The following is a 24,609-nucleotide window of genomic DNA, read 5'->3' as shown; positions in this document are numbered from 1 at the left end:
ATCCCCCTAACATTCGTGCTGGTTGTCGGGAGCCACCAGGCGGCTTTTATATTGTTTCTTCCTTGCGGAGTGTCTGGGGGGGTGGGGGCGGGAAGGGGCTGCAGTGCCCGAGGCCGACTTCCAGGAGGCCTGCAGTGCTGTTGGGATCTTGCCAGCTGCGCTGGTCCCTCGGTGCCTGGCCCTTTTTCTGGAGATTGGACCTGCAGGACTACTGAGGGAGCGAGTGGCTGTTGCCAGGCTGGTGGGCCGCTGGGAAGGGTCGGTCAGCTGAGCAGCAAGCACTCCCACTGTGGGAGGACACTGACCACCGGGGGCAGCTCCTGCATTAAGCAGCTGCCCCTGGTGGTTAGTGTGCAAGACAGCAACTGGTCGTTCTGGTCGTTTGGTCATAACGGTCGCTTAGGGTTTTATATATTTAACATAGTGCTGGAAGTCCTAGCCAGAGTAATCTGACAATAAAAAGAAATAGAAGCCGAAACCGGTTTGGCTCAATGGATAGAGCGTCAGCCTGCGAACTCAAGGGTCCCAGGTTCGATTCCGGTCAAGGGCATGTACCTTGGTTGCAGGCACATCCCCAGTGGGGGGTGTGCAGGAGGCAGCTGATCGATGTTTCTCTCTCATCGATGTTTCTGGCTTTCTATCCCTCTCTCTTCCTCTCTGTAAAAAAATCAATAAAATATATATTTTTTTTAAAAAAAGAAGAAATAGAAGGCGTCCAAATAGAAAAGGAAGAAGTAATATTGTTTTGTTTGCAGATAATATGATCTTATATATATAAAATCCTAAAGACTCCTCCAACAACCTCTAGGACTAATCAACAAATTCAGTAAAGTTTTAGGATACAAAATCAACATACAGAAAGCTACTGCATTTTTATATGCTAACAACAAAACATCTGAAAAAGAAATAAAACAATCTCATTTAAGTAGCATCAAAAACAATAAGATACTTAGGAATAAATCTAACCAAGGAATGAAAGACCTGTATACCAAAACTAACAAGACACTGATTAAAGAAATTAAAGAAGACACAAACAAATGGAAAGATATACTAAATTCATAGATTAGGATAATTAATATTATTAAAATATCCATAATACCCCAAACAATATACAGATTCAATGCAATCCCTAAGAAAATACCAATGGCATTTTTCACAAAAATAGAAAAAAAATCTTAACATTTGTATGAAACCACAAAAGACCCTAGTCAAAGCAATCCTGAGAATGAAGAACAAAGCTGGAGCCATAATATTCCCAATTTCCAACTACATTACATGGGTATAGTAACCAAACACTATGATACTGGCATAAAAATAGGCACACAGGCAATGGAACAGAGTCAAGATCCTAGAACTAAGCCCACACATATATAATCCTATATAATAAATGGGTAGTATGCAAATTGTCCCCTCAACCGAGAGTTCTTCCAGGAGTTCGACCAGGGGGCGGGCCAGCCAGCAGGAGGGAGGCCCCAGCCAGTGGCAGCGGCAGGCCGGTGATGGCAGGCAGCAGGGGGAAGAGAGGCAATATCCAGCCAGCCACTGCCAGCACTAGGGACCCTACCAGTACCAGTGCACAGATTTCATGCACTGGGCTTCTAGTCACGTAATATTTGACAAGGGAGCTAAGAATACTCAATTAGGAAAAGAGTCTCTTCAAAAATGATGCTGGAAAAACTGGATAACCACACGTGGAAACATAAAATTGGACCTCTATCTTAATTTACTTAATAAACTTAAATGGATTAAAGACTTAGTGTAAGACCTGAAACTAACTCCTAGAAGAAAACAGAGGGAAAACTCCTTGGCATTGGTTTCAGAAGGGATTTCCTGGATATGAAAGCAAAGGCACAAGCAAAAAAAGCAAAAAATAAACAAGTGGGACTACATTAAACTAAAAAGCTTCTGCACAGCAAAAGAAACCATCATCACAATGAAAAAGCAGCCATCGGAATAAGAGAAAATATTTGTCAATCATATACATGACAAGGGATTAACATATAAAATATGTAAAGAATAAATATAACTCAATAGCAAAAAATCTAATGATCTAATTAAAAAATGGGCAGAGAAACTAAATATACAGTTTTCCAAAGAAGAGATACAAATGGCCAACAGGTAGATGAAGAGGTGCTCAACATCAGTTATCACCAGGGAAATGCAAATCAAAACCATGAGGTATCACCTCACACCTGTTAGAATGCCTGTCAACAAAAGAAATAGTGTTGGTGAGAATGTGAAGAAAAGGGGACTCCTGTACAGTGTTGTTGGGATTGCAAACTGGTAAAGTCACTATGAAAACAGTATAGAGGTTCTTCAATAAATGAAAAATAAGATTCATATGATCTAGCAATCCCACTTCTGGGTATTTACCTAAAGAAACAGAAGTTAAGATTTTGTAAAGATATCTGCACCCCCAGGTTAATTGCAGCATTAATCACAATAGCCGAGATATGGAAACAACTTGTGTCCACTGATTGATGAATGGATAAAGAAGATGTGATTATATACACAATAAAATATTATTATCAATCAAAGAAAATCCTATTTGTTAGGTTTGATGGAGCAATTGAATCGATACCCCTCCTCCAGGAAATGACTCTTCAGGCCATGTCACTATGGACATTCCCTTTGGCTGAGACCACACTCCATGATCTCTCCCCTCCCAACCTGCACAGAGAACTCTCCACCCAGAAAAAGCCCGCCTAGAGTCCTTTAAAAACCTGACTCCCAGTCTTTGGGGGCTGCTGGAACTCAGCCACTGGGTGTGTGGATGATTGAATAAATTCGTAATCCCTCATCATTCTGGCCTCGTGAATTCCTCCTTCGGCAATCTAACATTTGGTGCCAAAATGCAAGGGGGTTCCATGAGGATGGGGAGCCATCGCCCTGGCTTCAATCACACTGAGTTTGCTACTTGGAGAGCAGTAGGCAGTGGCAGCTAGACCTGGGCTTACCTTCGAATCCTACTCGGGTGACGTAATTGCTGGCCTCCATTAGGCATTCCTCCCTGTGGACCCTCCCGAACCAGCCACGGAGGTCGCCGGATCAGGAACCTCTCCTTCTCCATTGCTGACCGTCCATCCCACACCGGCCAATCTTCTCTAGGTGAGCGATGTTCTACAATTCCCCTCGTCTCGAGTCCTCTGCCCACTCTCTCTTGCTGACTTCTCAAAAGTCTCTCGTCTTAAAAGTCCTAGCGCTAGGCCAGAAGACTCCTCAGCCATTTGGCTTTGGGTCCTTCTGGATAGGGGATGCCCAGTCCAGAGGGTCACCTCTCGTTTCTCGTGGTGATTTGTTTAGCAGTGGGGACGCCTGCCCTAAACAGTCACCTTCGGATTGTGGTCTATCACTCACTTTCCCTCTCTTGTGGGCCACGCTACTCTCCCTCTGCACACTCGCGGGGGAGATCATACCCAACCACCTCATTTTACTTTGTAACACTGTTTGGCCACAATATAAACTAGACAATAAGTCTCAATGGCCTGAAAACGGCACTTTTAATTTGAACACATTGCACAATTTAGGTAATTGCTGTCACTGCAATGGAAAATGGTCAGAGATTCCCTACATCCAAGCCTTTTCACCCTTCAGTCCCTGTCCTCTCTCAGTCCTGCTCTACCATCAGAACCTTCTCCTTTCACACCAAACATCATACCTCTAACACTTCTGATTCTGAATCTACTTTGGACCTAGCAGACCACCGACCTCCACCCCCTTACCCATCCCCTCCCTCACCTACAGTAGATTCCCAAAACCTAGACCCTTCTAACCAGCAACTACCTTTTTCCCCATCCCCTGAGAGCCCAAATCCCAAGAACGCAAGCTCTAAAACAGCCTTTTTCCACCTAATATTCCTACCCAAAGACCACCTTCCTCAACAGCCTCTTCTATTCCTGTGCCCATTCTATCCATTTGGGAGGTAGCAGGAACTGAGGGTGTTATGGTCAATGTTGACAAACTTAATGAAATCACTCAAGGCCCTGACGAAAACCCAGCTCTCTTTCTCTTCTGCCTCATTGAGGCCTTACAGAAATTTACCACCTTAGACTTCACCTCCCCAGAGGGCGCCCTTCTTCTGAACACCCATTTTATATCCCAGTCAGCCCCCGACATATGCTGCAAATTTAAAAAACTAGACACAGGTCCACAAAACCCTAAAAAAGACCTTGTTAACCTGACCTTTAAGGTCTTGGATAGTAGAAACGAGGAGACCCAAATTCAAAAACAAAGTTGAGATCAGGCAAAGGCTGAGGCCCAGAGTAGGCCTTCCAGCTCCTAGCCACCACTCTCATGAACCCCAAATGAAGTCCTCCAACCAACGGTAAGTCAGAGTTAAGTCTCCTCTGGGCCCGTGCTTCAAATGCAACAAGAGAGGACACTGGACCAAGTCCTGTCCAAATCCGAGACCCACACCTGGGCCCTGCCCAAGGTGCGGAAGGGAAGGAAGGCTACTGGAGTCAGACTATAGCCTGGCCCCTCCCGGTTGGACCTCAGCAAGGCTGCCCTCTGGATCCGGTTTGGAGCTCCCAGACCTCCTGGGACTGGCCACCAAAGACTGAAGCTGCCCAGGCCCTGACAGGGCCCCACAGACTTACATGACCAGGACAGGGCCTCGGGTAATGATTGTGGTGGCAGGTAAGCTGATCTCCTTTTTAACTGACACTGGGGCCACTTATTCTGCCCTCTCTGAATTTGCTGGGACCCTTTTCCCCTCCTCAGTCTCTATTATGGGGGTTGACAGACTAGTCTCACAGCCATTAGCCACCTTACCTCTACACTGCATCTTACTAAATACCCCCATTCACTCCTTTCTAGTTCTATCTCAATGTCCGAATGGAGTTACCGGGCATCCCCTCATAATGCCCAGTTGTCCCAAACCACAGTTGCCTACCTCACTTTCACTCTCACCCCACAAAGCTGTACCATTCCTTAGACTGTAAACACCTTATCTCCTGCATGACTGTCCCCTCCTCTAAACAAGAATTAATTTTGTATCTTGCTAAATTACCAAATTCATTTATTAAGTCTAATAATTTTTAATGGAGTCTTTAGAGTTTTCTATGTACAGTATCATATCATCTGCAAATAATAACAGTTTTACTAATTCTTTTCCAATTTGGATGCCTTTTATTTCTTCTTCTTGTCTAATTGCTATGGCTAGCACTTCCAGTACTATGTTGAACAGGAGTGGTGAAAGTGGACATTTCTGTCTTGTTCCTGTTCTTAGGGGAAATGGTTTTAGTTTTTGCCCATTGAGTATGATGTTGGCTGTAGGTTTATCATATAAGGCTTTTATTATGTTGAAGTATGATCCCTCTAGTCCCACTTTGCTGAGGGTTTTTATCAAGAAAGGGTGTTGGATTTTGTCAAATGCTTTTTCTGTATCAATTGATATGACTGTGATTCTAATCTCTCAATTTGTTTGTGTGATATATCACATTTATTGATTTGTGGATATTGTACTATCCTTGCATCCCCGGTATAAATCCTACTTGGTCATGGTGTATAATCTTTCTGATGTACTGCTGGATCCAATTTGCTAGAATTTTGTTGAGGATTTTGGCATCTATGTTCATGAGGGATATTGGCCTGTAATTCTCTTTAATTTTGTTGTCTTTATCTGGTTTTGGTATTAGGGTAATGCTCGCTTCATAGAATGAGCTTGGAAGTGTTCCTTCCTCTTGAATTTTTGGGAATAGTCTGAAGAGGATAGGTTTTAGCTCTTCTTTAAATGTTTGTTAAATCTCTGGCCCCGGGCTTTTGTTTGCTGGAAGCTTTTTGATGACTGCTTCAATTTCTTCCATAGTTATTGGCCTATTGAGATGTTTAGATTCTTCCTGATTGAGTTTTGGAAGGTTGTATTTTTCTAGGAATAAAAACAATGGATAATGTTTTTATCCATTCAGCCACTCAATGTGTTGGAATAGAGTTGTTCATAGTATTTTTTAACAATCATTTTATTTATGTGGGGTCTGTTGTTATTTTGCCTCTTTCATTTCTGATTTTGTTTATTTGGATCCTCTCTCTTTGCTTCTTGGTGAGCCTGGCTAGAGGTTCATCAATCTTGTTTATCCTTTCAAAGAACCAATTCTAGGTTTCATTGATCTTTTGTATTGTTTTTTTGTCTCTATGTCCTTTACTTATGCTCTGATCTTTATTATCTCCTTCCTTCTGCTCACTCTGGGCTTTTCTTGCTCTCTTTCTAATTCTTTATGCTGTAGAGTTAGATGATTTATTACCATTTTTTCTTGTTTTGGGGGTAGACCTGTAGAGTATAAACTTCCCTCTCAGGACTGCTTTCACTGTGTCCCATAGATTTTGGATTGTTGTGTTTTCATTGTCATTCATTTTTAGGATGTTTTTAATTTCTTCTTTGATACTGTGGTAACCCAATCATTATTTAATAGCATGCTGTTCAGCTTCCAAGTGTTCCAAGAATTTTTTTATTGATCAACCAAAGGACTTGTGTGCATACATATGAGCCTAACCAGTGGTCAAGGACAACAGGGGGGTGAGGGTATGCATGGGGAGGGGTGTGGGATGGGAATGGGGAATGAGGACAAATATGTGATACCTTAATCAATAAAGAAATTAAAAAAATAAAAATATAAAAATAGGAATGAAAAAAAAAGATGTCAGTTAAGTCCATCTGGTCTAGTGAGTCATTTATGATTGCTGTTTCTTTGCTGATTTTTTGTCTAGAGGATTTATCCAGAGATGTCAGTAAGGTATTAAAGTCCCCTACTATGATTGTATAGTTTTCAATCTCTCCCTTAGTATCTTCCAGGAGGTTTCTGTTTTTTGTGTTTTTGTGTATTTGGGTGTTCCTGCATTGGGTGTATATATGTTTACCAGGGTTATATCCTCTTGTTGTATCGATCCATATAGTATTATGAAGTGGCCTTCCTTTTCTCTTGTTATGGCCTTCACTTTGAGGTCTATTTTGTCAGATATAAGTATTGCTACACCAGCTTTTTTTTTTTTCATTCCCATTTGCCTGAAAGATATTTTTCCATCCCTTCACCTTCTGTTTGTGTGAGTCCCTTGTTCTGAAGTGGGTCTCTTGTAGGCAGCATATATATGGGTCATGTTTTTTTATCCATTCAGCCACTCAATGTCTTTTGATTGGAGGATTTAGTCCGTTTACATTTAAACTTATTAATTGTAGGTACTTGTTTATAGCCATTTTTATTTTTGTGCCTGTGTTCCTTCTTCACTTTTTATTTCTTCTTTTCACATCAGTCCCTTTAGTATTTCTTGCATTGCTGGCTTGGTAGTGATCAACCTTGGTAGTGATTGCTGTTTCTTTGCTGATTTTTTGCCTTGTGGAATCCAAACACAAGGATTCCAAATTGGAAAAGAGGAAGTAAAACTGTCCTTGTTTGCAGATGACATGATACTGTACATAGAAAACCCCAAAGACTCCATAAAAAAATTATTAGACTTAATAAATGAATTCGGTAATTTAGCAAGATACAAAAGTAATGCCCAGAAATCTATGGCATTTTTATACACCAATAGTGAACTTACAGAAAGATATTTAAAAAAAAACAATCCCATTTACCATTGCACCCAAAAAATTAAGATACCTAGGAATAAACTTAATTAAGGAGGTGAAAGACCTGTACTCGGAAAACTATAGGACACTGAAAAAAGAGATAGAGGAATACACAAACAGATGGAAGAACATACCGTGTTCATGGATTGGTAGAATCAACATCATTAAAATGTCCATACTACCCAAAGCAATCTACAGATTCAATGCACTCCCCATTGAAATACCAACGGCAGAGTTCACAGACCTAGAACGAACTTTCCAAAAATTCATCTGGAATAAAAAAAGACCCCGAATAGCTACAGCAATCCTGAGAAAGAAGAACAAAGTAGGAGGGATCTCAATACCAGATTTCAAGCTGTATTACAAAGCCACTGTTCTCAAAACAGCCTGGTACTGGCACAAGAACAGACATATAGACCAATGGAATAGAATTGAGAACCCAGATATCGACCCAAACCACTATGCTCAATTAATATTTGACAAAGGAAGCATGAACATACAATGGAGTCAAGACAGTCTCTTCAATAAGTGGTGCTGGAAAAATTAGACAGATACATGCAAAAAAATGAAACTAGACCACCAACTTATACCACACACAAAAATAAAGTCAAAATGGATAAAGGATTTAAAAGTAAGTCGGGAAACCATAAAAATCTTAGAGGAATCCACAGGCAGAGAAATCTCAGACATATGCCGAAGCAATATCTTCACCGATACCACTCCTAGGGCAATGGAAACTAAAGAGAAAATAAACAAATGGGACTACATCAAAATAAAAAGCTTCTGTACAGCAAAAGAAACCATCAACAAAACAATAAGAGAGCCCACTGTATGGGAGAACATATTTGTCAATGTTACCACCAATAAGGGTTTATAATCTCCAACATTTACAGGGAACTCAATCAACTTAACAAAAGGAAGATAAAAAACCCAATAAAAAAATGGGCAACGGACCTAAATATATACTTTTGAAAGAAGACAGAAGGAAGGCCAAGAGACATTTGAAAACATTCTCAAAGTCACTAATCATCCGAGAGATGAAAATCAAAACAACAATGCGGTACCATCTCACACCTGTCAGAATGGCTATCATCAACAAATCAACAAACGACAAGTGTTGGTGAGTATGCGGAGAAAAAGGAACCCTCGTGCACTGCTGGTGGGAATGCAGACTGGTGCAGTCACTGTGGAGAACAGTATGGAGTTTCCTCAAAAAACTGAAAATGGAACTCCCATTTGACCCAGTAATCCCACTCCTGGGAACATATCCGAAGAAACTAGAAACACCAATAAGAAAGGATATATGGAGAAACCAAGATGGCGCCATAGGTTAAACACCTAACCTGCAGCCGGGCACAACAATTTCAAAAATACAACTAGAGGTCAGAACGGACATCGTCCAGAACCACAGGAAAGTTGGCGGACTGAAATGCCCACAGCTGGGGGGAAGGAGAAGGCCACGGGGACAGTCGGGGAAGCCGCAAAAGCCTGAGGTATGGAGAAACGGGCGGAGACACGAGCACACGCGCCTGCGGGGAGCATGGAACCGGAGAGGAGGGGGCGGCTGATGACCTGGCCGGAGTTCACTGGCAGGAAGGAGATAAAGGCTCCGGAGTGCGCTGAGCACCGGCTCCGATTGCACTGAACCCCATTCCGGGCGAAACCCTGGGAAACTCACTCACTTTCGCAACTCCGCCGCCCCCGCAGGCCGCCCGGCCCGGGACGCTGGGGACGCCGCCGCAGCGGCGGCGCCCGGAGCCCGGCGGCCTCCCAGCACCCGTCCCCGCCGCGCAGCCCCCGCGCGCCTGGTGCTGCGGGCCGCGCGCCCCGCACACCGGACGGAGGCCCGGGCGCCCTCTCCGTGCACCTCCCGGCGGCGCTAGACTTCAGTAGAGTTGACTGAATTCAAGGGATTAAGAAGTATAAATTGGGGGGACGCCGCGGCGGCGACGTCCGGAATGCGGTGATGGCGGTGCCTGGAGCTCGGCGGCCGCCCAGCGCCCGTCCCAGCCGCGCGGCCCTCGCGCGCCTGGTTCCGCGGGACGCGCGCACCGCGCACCGGACGGAGGCCCGGGCGCCCTTTCCGTGCACCTCCCGGCGGCGCTAGACTTCAGTAGAGTTGACTGAAATGAAGGGATTAAGAAGTACAAATTGAGAAGTTTGAAAAAGATAGCGGCGGAGGTTAAAGGCTGTTCTGTTGCCTCGCACCCAGCGAAATCGGAGGGGATGAGGTGTGGAGGTGCGTGGGTCTGGCTGGTGGCGGGGGAAAGGGGCTTTTGTTCCAAACCTAAGGGAGATTAGCTCTCCATCACCCTGAAACCCATCTTCTGGCAAACCCCGGGAGACCCAGATGCCTGCGGGGAGAGGCGGGACTCTTGCGAAGGTGCGCCCAGCAATCAGTGTTTGCTGCGCTGGAGTGCGGAACGAGGGGACTTAGATACGTGGAAGGCAGAAGGACCAGACTCACAGCCATCGCGGCTCGCCGCACCATAGCCTGTTGGCGCCCTGAGACCCCGCCCCGCCCTGGGACCCGCCCCGCACGTTTTGAAGACCTGCCCTGCAAGTCTTGCAGGCACACCTGCGCCCCAAGCAACAGCTTATACATGTGGGTGGCCTGCCCTCTGGCAGCGGACCAGATGATCTGCTGTTCTAGTCGGACTGCTCCAGGGCCACTCAGACAGGAGGAAGAAACTACAGTTTTTGCTGTAATCCTTGCTGAGTGCCTAAGGCAGTAGCTGATCTACACCCCATTGGAGACCCAGAAACGAGGGCATCTAGTGGTCTGTGGGAGATGACACCAGATTTCAACCACGTGCATAAGGGACACATTCAACAGGAATATTCAGTGAGCGCCAAAGCTTTGCTGCACCAAGACTCAGCCCATAAACGTGTCTCCTGCACAGCAACTCTTCCTTTATAGACAAAGAGAGCCCCCCCAGTGACACCAACAACAATCAAGACTTAACTATACAAAGGAGGACCAAAATGGAGGAATAGGGCGGAAGCCTGATTGTTGCCTACCACAACAACTTTGAGACTACGACAAGAGAGCAGAGCAGACACCATCCAAGACCACCATAGGGCTGGCTGAGTAGATGCTATACAACTAGAATAAAAGAGGGGTATGTGGGATGATGCTGATGCCGGTGACCCAAAGACCACACTTTAAGAACTACGGCTCAGGCGACACAAAAGAACTATGGCTCAGGCGATACAACAGCGGCCTGGAACGTGCTCGGCACAGTTCCCCCGGCGGTCTCCGGCTGAGGGGACGGCTCCACTGGCAGCCAAGCACGGACAGACGAGCCCCTATGAGACATGGGGTGGGAGACTCCGCGCTTGCTGACCTCTGAGTCCGTCAAGAATCTCAACGCCCCGGAAGCGGCCAGGTGCGCATGCTCGGCGACCGGCCACCGATGCAGACCCAAGGGCCGACGCAGCGACGCCAGACTGGCCCACCGCCATGCACCGGGTGCACCGGAGCTTCGCCGAGCCGCCGCCCGACGAGTTCTGCAGCAGCCATACTGGAGCTCTGGAAGGATGGCCAGGGGAATTGCTGAGGGGGGATTGACCGGAAGGAATTGGGATCGGGAAGACGGGGCCCCGCTGAGGCCCGGGTGCGGGCGGGGTTGCGCGCCTCTGGGCTCGGGTGTGGTCACACGCCTCTGGGTATAAGTGAGGCCTCACGTCCCTGGGTCTAGGTGAGGCCACATGCCCCTGGGTCCAGGTGAGGCCGGACTCCGGGTCCGGGTGAGGCCAAGTGCCCCTGGACCCGGATGACGCTGGATCCCGTGCCCGGGCGAGGCCAAGCGCCCCTGGGTCTGGGAGAGCCCACACACCCCTGGGTCCAGGCGAGACCATGTGTCCCTGGATCCGGGTGAGGCCGCGTGCACCTAGGCCCGGGTGAGCCCAAGTGGCCCTGGGTCTGGGAGAGGCCAAGCGTCCCTGGGTCCGGGTGAGACCATGTGTCCCTGGATCCGGATGAGGCCTCGTGCACCTAGGCCCGGGTGAGCCCAAGTGGCCCTGGGTCTGGGAGAGGCCAAGCGTCCCTGGGTCCGGGTGAGACCATGTGTCCCAGGATCTGGGTGAGGTCTCGTGCACCTAGGCCCGGGTGAGCCCAAGTGGCCCTGGGTCGGGGAGAGGCCAAGCGTCCCTGGGTCCGGGTGAGACCATGTGTCCCTGGATCCGGATGAGGCCTCGTGCACCTAGGCCCGGGTGAGCCCAAGTGGCCCTGGGTCGGGGAGAGGCCAAGCGTCCCTGGGTCCGGGTGAGACCATCCGTCCCTGGATACGGATGAGGCCTCGTGCACCTAGGCCCTGGTGAGCCCAAGTGGCCCTGGGTCTGGGAGAGGCCAAGCGTCCCTGGGTCCGGGTGAGACCATGTGTCCCAGGATCCGGGTGAGGCCTCGTGCACCTAGGCCCGGGTGAGCCCAAGTGGCCCTGGGTCGGGGAGAGGCCAAGTGTCCCTGGGTCTGGGTGAGACCATGTGTCCCTGGATCCAGGTGAGGCCTCGTGCACCTAGGCCCAGGTGAGCCCAAGTGGCCCTGGGTCTGGGAGAGGCCAAGCGTCCCTGGGTCCGGGTGAGACCATGTGTCCCTGGATCCGGGTGAGGCCTCGTGCACCTAGGCCTGGGTGAGCCCAAGTGGCCCTGGGTCGGGGAGAGGCCAAGTGTCCCTGGGTCCGGGTGAGACCATGTGTCCCTGGATCCGGAGGAGGCCTCGTGCACCTAGGCCCGGGTGAGCCCAAGTGGCCCTGGGTCTGGGAGAGGCCAAGCGTCCCTGGGTCCGGGTGAGACCATGAGTCCCTGGATCCGGATGAGGCCTCGTGCACCTAGGCCCGGGTGAGCCCAAGTGGCCCTGGGTCTGGGAGAGGCCAAGCGTCCCTGGGTCCGGGTGAGACCATGTGTCCCAGGATCTGGGTGAGGTCTCGTGCACCTAGGCCCGGGTGAGCCCAAGTGGCCCTGGGTCGGGGAGAGGCCAAGCGTCCCTGGGTCCGGGTGAGACCATGTGTCCCTGGATCCGGATGAGGCCTCGTGCACCTAGGCCCGGGTGAGCCCAAGTGGCCCTGGGTCTGGGAGAGGCCAAGCATCCCTGGGTCCGGGTGAGACCATGTGTCCCAGGATCCAGATGAGGCCTCGTGCACCTAGGCCCGGGTGAGCCCAAGTGGCCCTGGGTCTGGGAGAGGCCAAGCGTCCCTGGGTCCGGGTGAGACCATGCGTCCCTGGATCCGGATGAGGCCTCGTGCACCTAGGCCCGGGTGAGCCCAAGTGGCCCTGGGTCTGGGAGAGGCCAAGCGTCCCTGGGTCCGGGTGAGACCATGTGTCCCTGGATCCGGATGAGGCCTCGTGCACCTAGGCCCGGGTGAGCCCAAGTGGCCCTGGGTCTGGGAGTGGCCAAACGTTCCTGGGTCAGGGTGAGACCATGTGTCCCTGGATCCGGGTGAGGCCTCGTGCACCTAGGCCCGGGTGAGCCCAAGTGGCCCTGGGTCTGGGAGAGGCCAAGCGTCCCTGGGTCCGGGAGAGACCATGTGTCCCTGGATCCAGGGGAGGCCTTGTGCAACTAAGCCCGGGTGAGGCCACGTGCATCTGGGTCTGGGAGAGGCCAAGCGTCCCTGGGTACGGGTGAAGCCAGATCCTGGGTCCGGGTGAGGCCGTGCGCCCCTGGATCCATCCGGGTGAGGCTGGGTCCCAGGCCCAGGTGAGACCACGCGCCCCTTGGGTATGGGTGAGGCCACGTGCCCTTAGTCCGGGTGACGCCGTGCCCCTGGGTTCGGCCGAGACCAAACCAGAGGGAGTCGGACCTCCATTACCACCATTTGTCCACCATCCAGAGCTGAGGGGTCAGTGCTGACATGTACACATAAGGAACTACTGGACATCGAAATTGGGTCTCAAAAGAACTGTTGGTCCAGGGGGAAGCTCGCTACAGATTGATTCATTTGCCTGTCAGCATAAATATTATTGCTCATCTCACATTCAGTTCTTATTAGTATATATCTAGTGACATATGATCTCGTTCATCTAGAGGAAATGATGAACAACATAGACTGAGGAACAAGAACAGAACCAGAAGCAAGGAGGCATCGATCGGACTATCGGGCCTCAGAGGGAGGATAGGGGAGGGTAGGGGGAGGGTGGGGGGAGGGGGAGAGTTCAACCAAAGGACCTGTATGCATGCATATAAGCCTATCCAATGGTTAAGTTCAACAGGGGATTGGGGCATGCGTGGGGAGAGGGGTGGGATGGGAATGGGGGGATGAGGACAAATATGTGACACCTTAATCAATAAAGAAATTAAAAAAAAAAAAAAAAAAAAAGAAAGGATATATGCACCCCTATGTTCATAGCAGCACAATTCACCATAGATAAGATTTGGAAACAGCCTAAGTGCCCATCAGCAGATGAGTGGATTAGAAAACTGTGGTACATCTACACAATGGAATACTATGCTGTGGTAAAAAAGAAGGAATTCTTACCATTTTCAACAGCATGGATGGAACTGTAGAGCATTATGCTAAGTGAAATAAGCCAGTCAGAGAAAGATAAATATCACCTGATATCACTCATTTGTGGAGTATAATGAACAACATAAACCGATGAATAAAAACAGATCTAGAGACAGAGAAGCATCAATCAGACCACAAATCTCAGAGGGAAGGAAAGGGAAGACAGGGGTAAGGGGGAGAGATCAACCAAAGGACTTGTATGCATGCATATAAGCCTAACCAATGGACACAGACACCATGAGGGTGAGGGCATGAGTTGGGGTGGGTGGGGGTGCAATGGCAGGATAAGGATACACATGTAATAACTTAATCAATAAAGAAAATGAAAATAAAAAACAATGTTATCACCACACAAAAGAATTAGTAACTAAGTGACAGTATAGAGCTGGTAGCCAATAATATGGTGGTAATCATTTTACAATTAATAAATGTATCAAAACAGCATGTTGCCTACCTACCTTAAACTCACCCAATGTTATGTTATCAATCACATCTCAATGAAGCTGGGGTTGGGGGGAGAAAAAGGAGAGAAAGGAGAGAGAGAGAGAGAGAGAGAGAGAGAGAGAGAGAGAGAGAGGGAGAGAAAGAACCTAAAATTCAAAGTAAATAAAGATGAAATGGCATTCTTCCTTTTTTCCCTTCAACTGGTGATCTGATTATATTTCTTGTCCTTCAAGGTAACTGACTTCTGTTTTACTGGCACTCCCCTGCAACACTGAATAAATATATTTTTTTAAAAAATTATTGATTTGAAAAACAGAAATACTGATGTGAGAAACATTGATTGGTTGCCTCCCATTCTCACCCTGACTGGGGATCAGACCTGCCACCTTTCAGTGTATGGGACGATGCTGCAATTGAGCCATACTGGCCAGGCTGAATAAATCTTTTAGAAAAATAGCTTATGAACTTTCATAATTTCAAATAATATTCATACACACAGTACGTTTTCTGAAACATAATTTCCCACTAGCTTCTGGCACTTAATCAAAACTGAGAGACACTACAGCTATTGTCAGGAACATCTCACAGCCAAAGGACCAGAAAGCTCACTGTTCATTCCTCTACAAGGGAAGTCCAGTCATGGGTTATTTTTTTTTTCCAGCTTGGATACAATCTCCTTTTCTGTAATAAACCATTTCACTTTTAATTTTGGCTAAGATAAAATGTAATTAGGAAAGGACAAAATGCATTAGTGCTTGGATCATATACTACTTTTTTGTCTGTTTTTTATTTCATTCTTTAAGAAACACACCTTCCTCCCCCCATGTGATCCAATGTGGCTACCAACCAGGTGGCCTGACATTACTCAGCAGAGAAGTGGACTCATGGTCCTGTCTGATGTAAGATAAATTGCATGTCACTGGCATTCTGTTCCCATTTGTTTAAGGATATGATGGGATATTCATGAGGTGCCAAATGTCCTTCAATATCTCTTCATTCTTCTATTAGAGTGTATCTTCCAGTTTGACCTATTGCTTGAACTAAGGCTATTACAACCTCCTGGCAAGTTGTGACTTCAGTGACCCCACAAACCATCGTCTGAACCCCATCCACCCATACTTTAAGTTCCATGGTGCACCAGCCAGTCACCCAAGGGCCCTGAGACTGGTCATCAATGGTGTCGGGCCATGTCTCTGGCTATGGGAACATGAGAAGGCAGTCTGTGCAGGCAGCTTGTCGAGCCAGAGTCTCTCCTCAAGTAGAAAGAGTGTGAGGTGGTCTTGCGGAAGGGGAGAACACCAGCCACAGGCACTCAGTTTTGCAACTGCGCTGCCCAGTAGGCCCTGGGGACTTTGGCCTGCAGGGGACCCCACAGTGCCAGGAGCCAGCGCTAATCCCTGCGCAGCCCCGCAGGTGCCTCCTTCCGCAGGCACCCTCTCCTCACACCTCTCCACAGTGCTAGGTGAGTGAAGATGCCCCAGGCAGAACTGCGGGAGAGTGCGAGCTGCCCCTTACACCGCAGCTGTCACTGTGGGTCGACTGGCAAGGCGGTGGACTTGGTGGGCACCGGCGAGCACTGCAGCAGACTTGGTGGCCGGATGGCTCCCGTGGCCTGCATCTGGGAGGGGGTTGGGCTGGGGGCCTTATAACTGTTTTACATCAACTCATTTAATCCTCAAAATACAATGACATTGGTACTATTATCCACCTTTCTCCAGTTGAGGCACAGAAAGGCTAAGCAACCCGCCTAAAGTGTCCCCCATTCAATAATTCTCAGACAGGACCAGAAGCCTGGCTCTAGCCATTATACTATGACTAGAGGCCCAGTGCATGAAATTCGTGCATGGAAGGGGGTTCCCTCAGCCCAGCCTGCACTCTCTCCAATTAGGGACATCCCTCTTGCAATCTGGGACTGCTGGCTCCTAACTGCTCACCTGCCTGATTGCCCCTAACTGCCTCTGCCCGCCAGCCTGATTACCCCTAACTGCCCTCCCTTGCTGGCCTGGTTGCCCCTAACTGCCTCTGCCTGCCTGCCTGATTGCCACTAACTGCCTCCCCCTGCCGGCCTGGTTGCCCCTAACTGCCTTCCCCTGCTGGCCTGGTTGCCCCCAACTTCCCTCCCCTGCTGGCCTGATCTTGCCGCCAACTGCCCTCCCCTCCTGGCCTGGTTGCCCCCAACTGCCCTCCCCTGCTGGCCTGATTTTGCCCCCAACGGCCCTTCCCTGCAGGCCTGATCTTGCCCCCAACTGCCCTCCTCTGCTGGACAATTTGGTTCTGATTGGTCAGTTTCTATGCCAGTCAGCGTCAAAAGCTCTGCCTCCTAGGCAGCCATTGGCTCCCCACAGCACCCAGATTTGGTTCTGATTGGTAGGTTTCTATGCCAATCAGAGTCAGATGCTCCGCCTCCTAGGCAGCCATTGGCTACTGATATCACCCACATTTGGTTCTGATTGGTCAGTGTCTATGCCAGTCAGTGTTAGAAGCTCCGCCTTCTAGGCAGCCAGTGGTTCTTCACAGCACCCACATTTGCTTCTGATTTGTCGGTTCCTATGCCAGTCAGCGTCTCTGGGCCTGTCAACGGTGGAGGCCTGTAAAGAAATGGAGGCACGGCAGCTGGCCAGACTGGGAGAGAAAGAGAGAGGCAAGTGCTGGTCAAAAGCTGCCTCAGAGGCAAAGGATCAGTCCCTGCTTCTCTCTTCAGGCCTCTCTCTGGCCCTGATTCGCAGCCTCCTCAGCAGTCATTGCTGGGGCACTGCGCCCGCAGCAGAAGCAGTCAGCACTGGGTTGCCATGGCAACCCAGCACTGACTGCAGGACTGACGTCAGGTTGGTCGAGCCTTGGTTGTTACCACCCAGGGTTTTTATATATTAGGATGACTATCTCAGTTAAAAAATACAACTATGCTAATGTTATAAACAAACTACACATTATGGTTGATTCAGTGAAGTCACTGATTTTACATGGTCTAAATAAATTAAGGAATCTTGGTAATTTGGTAATTAAATACAGGAGTTACTAGAAGAGGAAATTGGAGAAAAGAGATGGCTAAAAGTAAACTGGGCCATGTATTCATTTATTCAACAACATGCTGAGTGCTATTATATGACAGGTTATAAACACTGAGAATGCTCCAGTCAAAAAGACAGACTAGCCCTGTTGGTGTAGCACAGTGGTTGAGTGTTGATCTAGGGACCCAGAGATCCCCATTTGATTCCTGGTCAGGGCACATGTCCAAGTTCCTGGCTCGATCCGCAGTAGGGGGTGTGCAGGAGGCAGCAGATCAATGATTCTCTTTCATCATTGATGTTTCTATCTCTCCCTCTCCCTTCCATCCTGAAATCAATAAAAAAATATATTTTTTTTAAAAAGAAGACAGACTAGTCTCTGCTTGGATGGAGAAGGTGACATGTGAATAAGTAGCAGGTAGTAGTGAATACTGTAGACCAGGATGTCTGCAAATGCCACTCTGAGGAGGAAGTACAGTAAGCATGTCAAACTCGGCCCATGGGTCGCATGTGGCCCACGGTGAATATTTTTATACCCCAGCGAATATAGCGGTATGTAAGAAACGTTTTAATAAAAATTTCGTAACTTAATTTTTACAATATTCTGTTATACATAATCCTATATAATAAAGAGGTAATATGCAAATTAATCATCATGCTGTAATGCCATCACAAGATGGCAGTGTGCACAGTGGGGGTGGGGCCGGCTGTTCCACATGCCTGCCGCCGCAGTTCCCGTGGCCCTGCTGGGGAGGGGTGGGGGGGGGGCGGAAGGTCCAGTGACCACTCTGTGCACCTGCCACCAGGGTTCCCTCAGCTCCACGCACTGCCGGAGTTCCCTCAGCCCCGCTGGGGGGGCGGGTCCCAGCTGCTGCTCTGCGCCACATCCACCGGGTTCCCTCAGCCCCACGCACCACGGAGGCAGCTCCGCGGAGGGTCCTGTGGCTCCGTGCGGCGTGATGTTGTGTCCGTCTGTGTGGGCACAGGCAGGTCTGGATCTCGCAGGATTTTGAAGCACATGCAAGTGGGTGGGGACTTGACTCTGGGTCTCCCAGCGCAGGTGGACTTGACGCTGTGCCCCGGTGGGCACTGGCCCAGACTCTGACAGCAGGGAGGAGGAAGTCCCATCCCCCACAGGATCAGCCAGAATCAGCCAGCTCAGCCAGCTCTCAGCGACCTGACAGCCAGGACTCTCATTCACCTGCATCCCAGACCCTGACAGCAGGGAGGTGGGAATATGTCTAAAGAGCAACTACTGACACAACGTAGCTCTTCAGCCAAAAGAAACCAGCATCATTGACAGAAAATGTCTGAAGACCAACGTGCCTCTGAAGCTGAAAAAGGAGGTGGTGATGTCAGAATATGTCTAAATTACAGTCATCAACAAGTACTACCAATACTGGTAGGAACTGCCTTCTCAGCGAAAATGGAGTACATGAGGATGCAATTCTTGAACATAGTTGTGGTGGAATGACTGTTAGATGTGAATTTTGCCTATCACTAAATTTCTCTGATGAAAGACCATCTGATGGAAAATTTACTCCATGTTGTAGCAAAGGTAAAGTTTGTCCAAATGATATACATTTTCCAGAATACTTGGCATATTTAAAAAGATTAATGACAAACGAAGATTCTGACAGTAAAATTTCATGGAAAATATTCATTCCATAAATAGTTCTTTTGCTTTTGCTTCAATGGGTGCAAATATTGCATCGCCACCAGGATATGGGCCATCCTGTTTTAGAATACATGGACAAGTTTATCACTGTACTAGAACTTTACATCCTTCAGATGGTGTTTCTCAGAAGTTTGCTCAACTCTATATTTTAGATATGGCCAAAGCGACAAGTAAAAGATTAGCAATGCCAGAAAACCAGGGCTGCTCAGAAAGACTCATGATCACCATCAACAACCTCATGCATGAAATAAATGAATTAACAAAATCGTACAAGATGCTACATGAGGTAGAAAAGGAAGCCCAATCTGAAGCAGCAGCAAAAGGTATTGCTCCCACGGAAGTAACAATGGCGATTAAATACAATCCTAACAGTGATCCAGGTAGATATAATTCTCCCCATGTAACTGAGGTTGCCGTCATATTCGGAAATGAATATGGAGAACCTCCTTTTGAAAGGGACTTGCTCATTCATTGTAAACCAGATCTCAATAATCCAAATGCCACTAAAATGAAACAAATCAGTATGCTGTTTCCTACATTAGATGCAATGACATATCTATTCTTTTTCCACATGGTGAAAAAGGCTGGGGAACAGACATTGCATTAAGACTCAGAGACAACAGTGTAATCGATAATAATACTAGGCAAAATGTAAGGACACGAGTCACACAAATGCAGTATTATGGATTTCATCTCTCTGTGCAGGACACGTTCAATCCTATTTTAAATGCAGGAAAATTAACTCAACAGTTTATTGTGGATTCATATTCAAATATGGAGGCCAATCTGATAAATTTCATTAAAGCAAACCAATCTAAGTTGAGAGTTGAAAAATATAGTGGTTTGATGGATTATCTCACATGTAGATCTGAAAATGACAATGTGCTGATTGGTAAAATGATAATACTTCCATCATCTTTTGAGGGTAGTCCCAGAAATATGCAGCAGCGATATCAGGATGCTATGGAAATGGTAATGAAGTATGGCAAGCCTGATTTATTCATAACCATGACATGCAACCTCAAATGGGCAAATATTACAAACAATTTACAATGCTGGCAAAAAGTTGAAAACAGACCTGACTTGGTAGCCAGAGTTTTTAATATTAAGCTGAATGCTCTTTTAAATGATATATGTAAATTCCATTTATTTGGTAAAGTTATAGCTAAAATTCATGTCACTGAATTTCAGAAACGCAGACTGCCTCACGCTCATATATTATTTACTAGAGGCCCGGTGCACGAAATTCGTGCATGGAGGGGGGTTGTCCCTCAGCCCAGCCTGTACCCTCTCCAATCTGGGACCCCTCAAGGGATGTCCGACTGCCCACCGGGATCAGGTCTAAACGGGCAGTTGGACATCCCTCTCACAATCCAGGACTGCTGGCTCCCAACTGCTTGCCTGCCTGCCTTCCTGATTGCCCCTAACCGCTTCTGCCTGCCAGCCTGATCACCCCCTAACCACTCTGCTGCCAGCCTGTTTGCCCCCAACTTCTCTCCTCTGCCGGCCTGGTTACCCCTAACTGCCCTCTCCTGCAGGGTTGATCACCTCCAACTGCCCTCCCTTGCAGGCCTGGTCCCTCTCAACTGCCCTCCCTTGCAGGCCAGGTGCCTCCCAACTGCCCTCTCCTGCTGGCCATCTTGTGTGCACATGGGGGCAGGATCTTTGACCACATGGGGTCAGCTATATTGTGTGTTGCAGTGATGATCAATCTGCATATTATTCTTTTATTAGATAGGATAGAGGCCTGGTACAGGGGTGGGGTCCAGCTGGTTTGCCCTGAAGGGCGTCCTGGATCAGGTGGGGGTTCCCTTGGGGTGTGGGGCAGCCTGAGAGAGGGACCTGTGGTGGTTTGTAGGCAGGCCACGCCCCCTGGCAATGCAAGCAGAGGCCCTGGGATCTGGAATTTTTTTTCCTTCTACAATTGAAACTTTGTAGCCTGGAGCAGAGCCAAGCCTGGGGCTCCCTCCAAGGCCCGTAGCCATTTGTGTTGGGGTTATAATTGAAACTTTGTTGCCTTAAGCGGGTGGGCCCGGCCAGGGTGTGCAGAAAGCTTTGCTTCCCCTGTTGACGGCGGCAACCCTGGCCTGCTCTCTCAAGCTCTGTTCTGCCGCCATTTGTTTGAATTTGTTTACCTTCTATAATTGAAACTTTGTAGTTTGAGTGGAGGCTTAGGCCTGGCAAGAGCAGGCGGAAAGCTTGGCTTCCTCTGTTACCTAGGAAACCTTGCTCTCTGTGGCTGTAGCCATCTTGGTTTGGGTTAATTTGCATACTCGCTCTGAATGGATGGTGGGCGTGGCTTGTGGGTGTGTCGGAGGCATGGTCAATTTGCATATTTGTCTATTATTAGATAGGATATTAGATAGTAAATCCAAATTATGAACAGAAGATGACATTGACCGTATAGTTAAGGCAGAAATTCCAGATGAAGACTTTTTCAAACTATAAAATCAAATATGGTACATGGACCATGTGGAATTCAAAATCCAAATAGTCCATGTAGTCAGACATCCCCTGAGGGGTCCCAGATTGGAGAGGGTGCAGACGGGGCTAAGAGACACCCTCCTCCCTGCCCCCCCGCACGAATTTCGTGCACGGGGCCACTAGTTATTAATAACGAACTATAACATTCGCCAATGACAGATTATTATAATCGTGTTGCATTCATTTCCCTTATGCGCAGGCGCACCATTTCTCTCCACTAATACTAGCAGCGAATATTTTAGTAGTCGATGGCCATGTCATTAGTCTTATACTGACTTGTTTGGTGTGCGCAACAGGAAATATTTCCCTTTTGGAGAACAAGAAAAATAGGTTTATTTGCGTTATGCTTATTAATTTGTGCAGTTATTCAGTGTCTGATAAGTTAATGTTAAAAATATTTTACTAAAATGTTCTATTATTTTATGTTAACGATTACTCACTTATTTCAGCCCTTTGTATTCAGCATGTCTCTACTGAAATAAACCCACGTTTCTATGGAAATTGAAGCTTTTGTTTTTCTGTGGCCCACAAAAACCTCAACACTGTTTATTTGGCCTGTGTTAGCCTTTTAGTTTGGCATGCTTAGAGTACAGTATGAGGGAATGTGAATGACAAGAAGCCCACCCTGAGAAGATAGGGGGAAGTACATTCCAGGAGCGGAGACAGCTAGTGCCAAGTCCTTAGGTAGCAATGGCTAACCATGTTTATAGAATGAAAAAGAGCCCAATGTGGGAGTAATACAATGAGCCAGGGTACAGCTAAAGCTGAGAGACTGGAGATACAGGCTGGGACAGACAAGTGAAGCTCTAAGCCTGTGAAGATTGTTGGTACTGGAGCAGATAGGAAGGGAACAAAGCAGGAGATTGGTAAGATCTGACTTACTAGTACATCCCCTGGATTGCTTTATGAAAGCAGACTGTAGGGGGCAATGGTGGAGCCACAGAGACCAGCAGTCAAGGTGGCAGATGCAGTGGTGGTCAGGGTAGGATGGGCAGTGATGAAGAGCGCAGACTATTTCAGGCTTATGCCTACTAAGGGTGGCCCTTCATAGACCACTTCAGCAGGCAGCATGTGTTTTCTCTCCTCAAGATGACAGGGAAAGACTTGCAAATACTGTCTGACTTGGAGTTCTTGTCTTCAGAGTTGTCAGCAGTAAAATATAAGCTAGTATGTGGCAAGAGAAAGCATAGCTTACTTTTAGGGCAGTCTGTATCCTTTTAAAAGAGCTGAAGGAAGAATAAACAGGGACAAGGGTAAAACACACAAAATTTTTTGAAGTATATAGTTCTCAATTTACCAGTCTGGAGATGACATCGACCCAGAGTTACCATTCCCAGAACATCTGAATAGAAAGGGACCTCAGAGGCCATTTAGTGAAAACTAGCACCTACTAGTTGTGTGACTATGGACAAACAACTTTTAACTTCTCTGAACTCAGTTCCTTATTTGTAAAATTACAATAACAAAACTAGCCACTTTCTGGGGTTGTATAAAGATGAAATGACCTGATATACTTTAAAGGCCCAGCACAGCGCCCGGGTAATTTCTTTTGTCCTGAGCCACAACTTCCCCAGCTTTTCTTTTCTTATCTGAGGCTTAGATAAAGTTAGAGTTTGAATCACACAGTAACTTGGTTGGAGACCAGGTTAAAATTTTAGGACCCCTAAAGTTCCATTTTTTTCTCTAGTTCACCTGTCCTTTGTGGAGAGGCTGAGCTGATGGAGCTGATAAAAAGTTCTTTGGGGTTAAAATTTGGGGAGCTGGTTTAGACCCATTGTCTTCCCTGCTTCAGTGTCAAGAGCAATGCACTTACCAGGCTGGCCAGACTCATCCTGTCCCCACATCACAGTCATTCTCACTGAGCTTTCATCCTCTTGCCTCATATACCATCTCTTCCCTCTACTCTCTAAGTTGAGCCTGAGGTCAGTTCAGTCATTCCTAATGAATAGTGACTTCATAGATTCCTCCCTCCTCTGAACTTGTACAACGTTATAATCCATACTACATAATTCCGCCCTTAACATATATTCTATCATTCTTTGTTGTTGCCTCACTTGCCCTTGTCTTATCATTCCAATCAGAATATAAGCTCCTTAAAGCAATTTCACACTTTAGTTGTGTCCTCAAGAAAGTGTGGCAACAATGAGCCCATAGCCTATGGTCAAAAATACCTGTGGACCAACTTGCTGGACTTTTTAGGGTTCTTTCAAGGCAGACTATACAGTAAAAGGCTAAAATAATCCAAGCAATGAGGACAGTTAAAAAGGCACTGAGTGAGCTTCATCCACCAACCCCAAAGCTTGGAGATCAAAGTTGTTATTCAAAGAGCAGGTGTGCGGGAACAGTGGAACAGAAAATACATTACCTGATACCATACTTTTCTTATCTAGACAACTGTCTTAGACTTTTCCTCCCTGGGTGGTGCTTTTCACTAATATAACAAAAGGAACAGGTGTCCTCATGGTAAGTTAACTTTTCTCAGTTCACCACTTTGGCTCCTTTCTGGTTAATTCTGACGGTTTGACAGCCTATTTATTCACTAGGAGGAGGGTCTGGATGACTGAAGTAACTATTTCCTAATTGCATGGTGTCCCTCTCCCGTATCCTTTATCTCCTGAAAACACTTATTGATGTAATGGACTTAATGTCACCCCTATGAGGACTGACTTCCCTCTCCTATTAATCTAGGGCTTTTCATTCCTTTTGAATCAGTAAGACTAACTTTCATGAAGTTTCTACACCATCTTGCAGACAGGGATGTAGGATCATCAGTGTGACCTTTTTTGATTAACCTTAAAGGGTCTCAGATGGCAGGCATTGTTTTCTGTTTGGATAATTTTCTATCTTCTGCCCCATCAAGGACTTGTAACCATCACAAAAGGCCAAGACCACAGTACATAAGGTTTCAGCGCTGCGCCGTGAGTTCTCAATTCA

At 47.4% G+C, this 24,609-nt stretch overlaps 1 protein-coding gene across 3 annotated transcripts in view; it reads right to left on the bottom strand.

The window, feature by feature from the left end:
• MICAL3 (microtubule associated monooxygenase, calponin and LIM domain containing 3) overlaps positions 1-24,609 on the bottom strand; it is a 278,633-nt gene that overhangs the window by 107,460 nt on the left and 146,564 nt on the right. The gene's annotated exons all lie outside the window — the stretch shown is intronic.

The sequence above is a fragment of the Eptesicus fuscus genome, chromosome 7, assembly GCF_027574615.1.
Source record: "Eptesicus fuscus isolate TK198812 chromosome 7, DD_ASM_mEF_20220401, whole genome shotgun sequence".
Taxonomy (NCBI): Eukaryota; Metazoa; Chordata; class Mammalia; order Chiroptera; family Vespertilionidae; genus Eptesicus; species Eptesicus fuscus.
This window is presented reverse-complemented; position numbering and strand designations above follow the sequence as displayed.